A 7,094-nucleotide genomic window follows, 5' to 3' on the forward strand; every position below is an offset into this window, starting at 1 on the left:
CAGTATGTCGCCAAAGGGCGAGTGCTGAAAAATATCCGCGGAGGTAAACTCCATGATCGGCGCCCAATCGGATTCGATAGGAACGGGCACAGGCGGTTCGGAGTCTGTGGCTGGAGAAGGATCCGACAGTTTAACAACACGGCTCTCGTGCAAGGCAAGGTCGATGTTTGGCTCGATCACCGCTGAGGGTAAGGTCTCCGTGGCGGGGTCCATCCACCCGTCCGCGGAAGGCGCGACTGGCTCCGAATTGAGGGTCGGAGCGGCTGCCGGTGCGATCTCCTTAACACTGTCCGATGGGAGAGCTAAGTCATGCTCACCGTGACCATGTGGCGCACAAGGTAGAGGCTCGAATCCGTCGAAGATCAAATCTCCACGGATATCGGCCGTGTAGTTTAAGCTTCCAAACCTGACCAGGTGGCCAGGGGCGTAACTTTCCATCTGCTCCAAATGGCCAAGCGAATTGGCCCACAGTGCAAAGCCGCCGAGCACGAAGACCTGTCCGGGGAGAAAAGTCTCACCCTGGACCGCATCGCTATCGATGATAGTAGGAGCCATCAAGCTTAACGGCGACGACACAGAGGAACTCTCAATGAAAGCACCAATGTTAGTGTCAAAACCGGCGGATCTCGAGTAGGGGGTCCCGAACTGTGCGTCTAGGCCGGATGGTAACAGGAGGCAGGGGACACGATGTTTTACCCAGGTTCGGGCCCTCTTGATGGAGGAAAAACCCTACATCCTGCTTGATTAATATTGATGATATGGGTAGTACAAGAGTAGATCTACCACGAGATCAGAGAGGCTAAACCCTAGAAGCTAGCCTATGGTATGATTGTATGTTATGGTTGTTGTCCTACGGAATAAAACCCTTCGGTTTATATAGACACCGGAGAGGGTTAGGGTTACACAAGGTCGGTTACAAAGGAGGAGATATCCATATCCGTATTGCCTAGCTTGCCTTCCACGCCAAGTAGAGTCCTATCCGGACACGAGACGAAGTCTTCAATCTTGTGTCTTCATAGTCTAACAATCTGACCAATGGAGATAGTCTGGCTGTCCGGAGACCCCCTAATCCAGGACTCCCTCAATGGCCCTCAGGATACAAAGGTTCCTGAGTCATTTTACCACCTCTAGTCATAACTCTAACAACATTATCATTTTTCTTACTATTTAATTCATTGAGCAAATCATTATGAGCTTTAAGTACTTGTTCTACTTGAGTGGTAACCATAGAAGCATGTTTACTAATAAGTTTTAGTTTACCTTTAACATTAGCCATATAATCACTCAAGTGTTCAATCATATAAGCATTATGTTTCAATTGTCTACCAACATGAGCATTAAAATCTTCTTGCTTAACCATAAAGTTATCAAACTCATCCAAACATTGGCTAGCAAACTTAGTAGGAGGAATTTCAGCTTTATAATATCTATAGAGAGAATTTACCTTTACTACCTGTGTCGGGTTATCAAGGCCATGTATTTCTTCAACAGGCGGCAAATTAAGACCATGTATTTCTTCAATAGGAGGTAAATTCTTAACATCTTCAGCTTTAATACCTTTTTCTTTCATAGATTTCTTTGCCTCTTGCATATCTTCAAGACTGAGAAATAGAATACCCCTTTTCTTCGGAGTTGGCTTAGGAGTTGGTTCAGGAATTGGATCAAGAATTGGATCAGGAAGTGTCCAATTATTTTCATTAGTCAACATATTATTCAATAAAATTTCAGATTCATCTGGTGTTCTTTCCCTGAAAACACAACCAGCACAACTATCCAGGTGGTCTGTGGAAGCATCGGTTAGTCCATTATAAAAGATATCAAGTATTTCATTTTTCTTAAGAGGATGATCAGGCAAAGGATTAAGTAATTGGAGAAGCCTCCCCCAAGCTTGTGGGAGACTCTCTTCTTCAATTTGCACAAAATTATATATTTCCCTTAAAGCAGCTTGTTTCTTATGAGCGGGGAAATATTTAGCAGAGAAGTAATAAATCATATCCTGGGGGCTACACACACAACCAGGATCAAGAGAATTAAACCATATCTTAGCATCACCCTTTAATGAGAACAGAAATAACTTAAGGATATAATAGTAGCGAGTTTTCTCATCATTAGTGAACAAGGTGGCTATATCATTTAATTTAGTAAGATGTGCCACAACAGTTTCAGATTCATAGCCATAGAAAGGATCATATTCAACTAAAGTAATTATCTCAGGATCAACAAAGAAATCATAATCCTTATCAGCAACAAAGATAGGTGAAGTAGCATAAGCAAGATCATATTTCATTCTAGCATTCAAAGTTTTTTGTTTCAGCTTAGCTAATAATTTCTTAAGATCACTCCTATCATTGCAAGCAAGAAAATCTCTAGCAGTTTCTTTATCCATAAGATAGCCCTCAGGAACAACAGGCAATTCATATCTAGGGGAGAATCTTCATCATCACTTTCATCAATATTATTAGTTTCAATAATTTCATTCTCTCTAGCCCTAGCAAGTTGTTCATCAAGAAATTCACCAAGTGGCACAGTAGTATTAAGCATAGAAGTATTTTCATCATAAGTATCATGCATAGCAGAAGTGGCATCATCAATAACATGCGAGATATCAGAATTAATAGCAGAAGCAGGTTTAGGTGTCACAAGTTTACTCAAAACAGAAGGTGAATCAAGTGCAGAGCTAGATGGCAGTTCCTTACCTCCCCTCGTAGTTGAGGGATAAACCTTGGTTCTTGGATCTTTCAAGTTCTTCACAATGATAAGCATATATAAGTCCCAAGTGACTCAAAGAATAGAGCTATGCTCCCCGGCAACGGTGCCAGAAAATAGTTTTGACAACCCACAAGTATAGGGGATCACAATAGTTTTCGAGGGTAGATTATTCAACCCAAATTTATTGATTCGACACAAGGGGAGCCAAAGAATATTCTCAAGTATTAGCAGCTGAGTTGTAAATTCAAGCACACCTGGAAACTTAATATCTGCAGCAAGGTATTTAGTAGCAAAGTAATATGATAGTAGTGGTAACGGTAGTAAAAGGTAACGGTAGCAGAAGTAATATTTTTGGTGTTTTATAGTGATGATAACAATAGCAACGGAAAAGTAAATAAGCGAAGAACAATATATGGAAAGCTTGTAGGCAATGGATCGGTGATGGAGAATTATGTCGGACGCGGTTCATCATGTAACAGTCATAACATAGGGTGACACAGAACTAGCTCCAATTCATCAATGTAATGTAGGCATTTATTCCGAATATAGTCATATGTGCTTATGGAAAGAACTTGCATGGCATATTTTGTCCTACCCTCCTGTGGCAGCGAGGTCCTATTGGAAACTAAGGGATATTAAGGCCTCCTTTTAATAGAGTACCGGACCAAAGCATTAACACATAGTGAATACATGAACTCCTCAAACTACGGTCATCACCGGGAGTGGTCGCGATTATTATCACTTTGGGGTTGCCGGATCATAACACATAGTAGGTGACTATAGACTTGCAAGATAGGATCAAGAACTCTCATATATTGATGAAAACATAATAGGTTCAGATCTGAAATCATGGCACTCGGGCCCTAGTGACAAGCATTAAGCATAGCGAAGTCATAGCAACATCAATCTCAGAACATAGTGGATACTAGGGATCAAACCCTAACAAAACTAACTCGATTACATGATAAATCTCATCCAACCCATCACCGTCCAGCAAGCCTACGATGGAATTACTCACGCACGGCGTGAGCATCATGAAATTGGTGATGGAGGAAGGTGGATGATGACGATGGCGATGGATTCCCCTCTCCGGAGCCCCGAACGAACTCCAGATCAGCCCTCCCGAGAGAGTTTAGGGCTTGGCGGCGGCTCCGTATCGTAAAATGCGATGAATCCTTCTCCCTGTTTTTTTTCTCCCCGAAAGTGAATATATGGAGTCAAGGTTGAGGTCGGTGGAGCATCAGGGGGCCCACGAGGCAGGGGGCGCGCCCCCACCATCGTGGACAGGTGGAGGCCCCCTAATGTGGTTTCTTCTTCCGGTATCTTTTATATATTCCAAAATAATTCTCCGTTGATTTTCAGGTCATTCCGAGAACTTTTATTCCTGCACAAAAATAACACCATGGCAATTCTGCTGAAAACAACGTCAGTCCGGGTTAGTTCCATTCAAATCATGCAAGTTAGAGTCCAAAACAAGGGCAAAAGTGTTTGGAAAAGTAGATACGACGGAGACGTATCAAAGTGGTGGGACGAAAAAAACCATGGTAGGTGGGACGAAAATAAACCCGGAACAGAGACTACCAATTGAGACATTAGGAGTAGAGATTACTAAGAGTTGTTGAACTGTAGTGCAGGCTTGGTTCGGTTATCAGTGTCTTTGAGAATGTAGTATTTGATGAAGAACTCATAAGAAGTTATGCAGTTCCATGATAATCTCGAGATACCAGGGGGGTAATACTCGATGACAGATCAAAGAAGAGGTTGGACTAGGGTATTGCTCTGCAGAAGACAAGTGCTCAAACTTGCACGAGAAATGGATCAAGGAGAAACATGGTCGGAACCACGTCCACAGATACAAGATGAACTTATAACAAGGGAATAATTATTTTAAGAGAAGCTTCCATGATAAGGTATACATCGCGTCCATGGGCATGAACACAGGGTTCAAGGTCGACTCCCACTTGTTCAACGCATAACCTTTCATTCACCTCTCGTATTTTGAAAATGACATTAGTTGTTGAAATTTTTACCTGGTGCAATACCAGATAAGTATGACCCGTGAAATCTTTCGGGTTCACACGGATTAGGGAAGGCGTAGGTTCAACCCATCAGGGCACCTTAGGAACATATACCACAAACTTCGGAGTAAATAACACAAGCTCGATAGTAGAGCATGCTTGAGAAAGCAGAGGATACAATTTACCAAAGGCATTATGTATCCAAGGAAAGGCTCACAAGCTTATTGAATATGAAGGACGTTGTTGGATAAAATCCGACAAAGGGTCTGGTGGTCCACAAGGGACCTGACGTGAGCAACGGTACTCAACTAGAGGAAGAAGAATGCAAGGAGATTAGATTATAGAAACAACTGACTAACTCAAAGCTCAAATGCAAAGGAATTATGAATTCCAAGACAAGGGATCAGAAGCAATGCTCTGATTTGGGATGGATAAGTTGAATAGCCTTAGGGGTACAATCGATGGCAATTTGATTGGTCGAGATCCAGCTCATGTTTAAACTGACGTCTGAGTCGGAAGGATAAATTCTCAGATCTGGTTGAGGATTGTGAGCATTCGCAACATATTGAATGAAGGGACTCGAATGAAAATGACAAAGGATACTAATGAATATTGCTAGACATATGGAACGCAACCATAATGCCAATAGACAAGTATTTGGAGAGCAATAGCGAGCAAAGGATTGTTGGAAGATCAGATAGTATTTCCATGTATCTTGTGAATCATAAGAGTAATGGGGAAAGAACGGATCTCTGTAAGCATGAGGAACTATCCGTAGGGGGTATTCATGTGGCAAGAACTGCAAGGCAGTAGGCACCAAGTATTCTCAGAACAATAGTGAGAACTTCAGGGGTATCTTGCAATAACAAGATCAACGGGGAATGATTGTACCAATGACAAGTGCACGTGGTTATCCGTAGGGGTTTATCGATGCAAGGGAATTGCAGTAGCGATGGCACAAAGTCACGAGAGAACATCGGAGAGTATCTTCGGAAACCTTCGGCGCACTGAGCAATCATCTTGAGTGAGGGGCTCTCTGGGAGAAAGTAGTTACGAGAACCTAGAGTCAGAGTTTAGTAAAATCATTTAACCTGAATAGAAGAGAGATTGGAGTCCCAGAGTATAGGTCGAGGAATAAAAGATCCTAATACCACCCAATGGCGATGTGGGCCCGTAAGCCACACAACCATGTTAGTAAATGTTTTGCAATGTCTAGACTCGACTTCGGCCAAGGAGTGTGGAAGGGGGATTCCTACAGGCAGTCGGCTCTGATACCAACTTGTGACGCCCCCGATTTGACCATACACTAATCATACATGCAAATGTGTATGACCAAGATCCGGCACTCACAGGAAGATATCACAACACAATTCTAGACACAAATTAAAATAATACAAGCTTTATATTACAAGTCAGGGGCCTCGAGGGCTCGAATACATAAGCTCGAAAACATAAGAGTCAGCGGAAGCAAAAATATCTGAGTACAGACATAAGTTAAACAAATTTGCCTTAAGAAGGCTAGCATAAAAGTAGTAACGATCAAAAAGGCAAGGCCTCCTGCCTGGGACCTCCTAACTACTCCTCGAAGCCGAACTCCACATAGAAACAACATCAGGATCCTCTGGCTCCTGGACTCCATCATCTGGTTGCGACATCCGAGAAAAATGGAAAAGGGGGAAACGAAATAGCAAAGCAACCATGAGTACTCATCCAAAGTACTCGCAAGCAAGGATCTACACTACATATGCATTGGTATCAATGAAATGGGTAGTATCTGTGGACTGAACTGCAGAATGCCAGAATAAAAGGGGGATAGCTAGTCCTGTCGAAGACTACGCTTCTGGCAGCCTCCATCTTGTAGCATGTAGAAGAGAGTAGATGGTAAGTTCACCAAGTATCATCGCATAACATAATCCTACCCGGCGATCCTCTCCTTGTCGCCCTGTTAGAGAGCGATCACCGCTATCTAGCACTTGGAAGGGTGTATTTTATTAAGTATCCGGTTCTAGTTGCCATAAGGTCAAGGTACAACTCCGGGTCGTCCTTTTACCGAGGGACACAGCTATTCCAATAGATAAACTTCCCTGCATGGGTGCACCACATTTCCCAACACGCTCGATCCCCTTTGGCCGACACACTTTCCTGGGTCATGCCCGGCCTCGGAAGTTCAACACGTCGCAGCCCCACCTAGGCACAACAGAGAGGTCAGCACGCCGGTCTAAATCCTATGGCGCAGGGGTCTAGGCCCATAGCCCATTGCACACCTGCATGTTGTGAGGGCGGCCAGAAGCAGACCTAGCCCCCTTAATACAAGAGCAGGCTTACGGTCCAATCCAGCGCGCGCCGCTTAGTCACTGACATCATGAA

Source organism: Triticum urartu, chromosome 5 (assembly GCF_003073215.2).
Source record: "Triticum urartu cultivar G1812 chromosome 5, Tu2.1, whole genome shotgun sequence".
Taxonomy (NCBI): domain Eukaryota; kingdom Viridiplantae; phylum Streptophyta; class Magnoliopsida; order Poales; family Poaceae; genus Triticum; species Triticum urartu.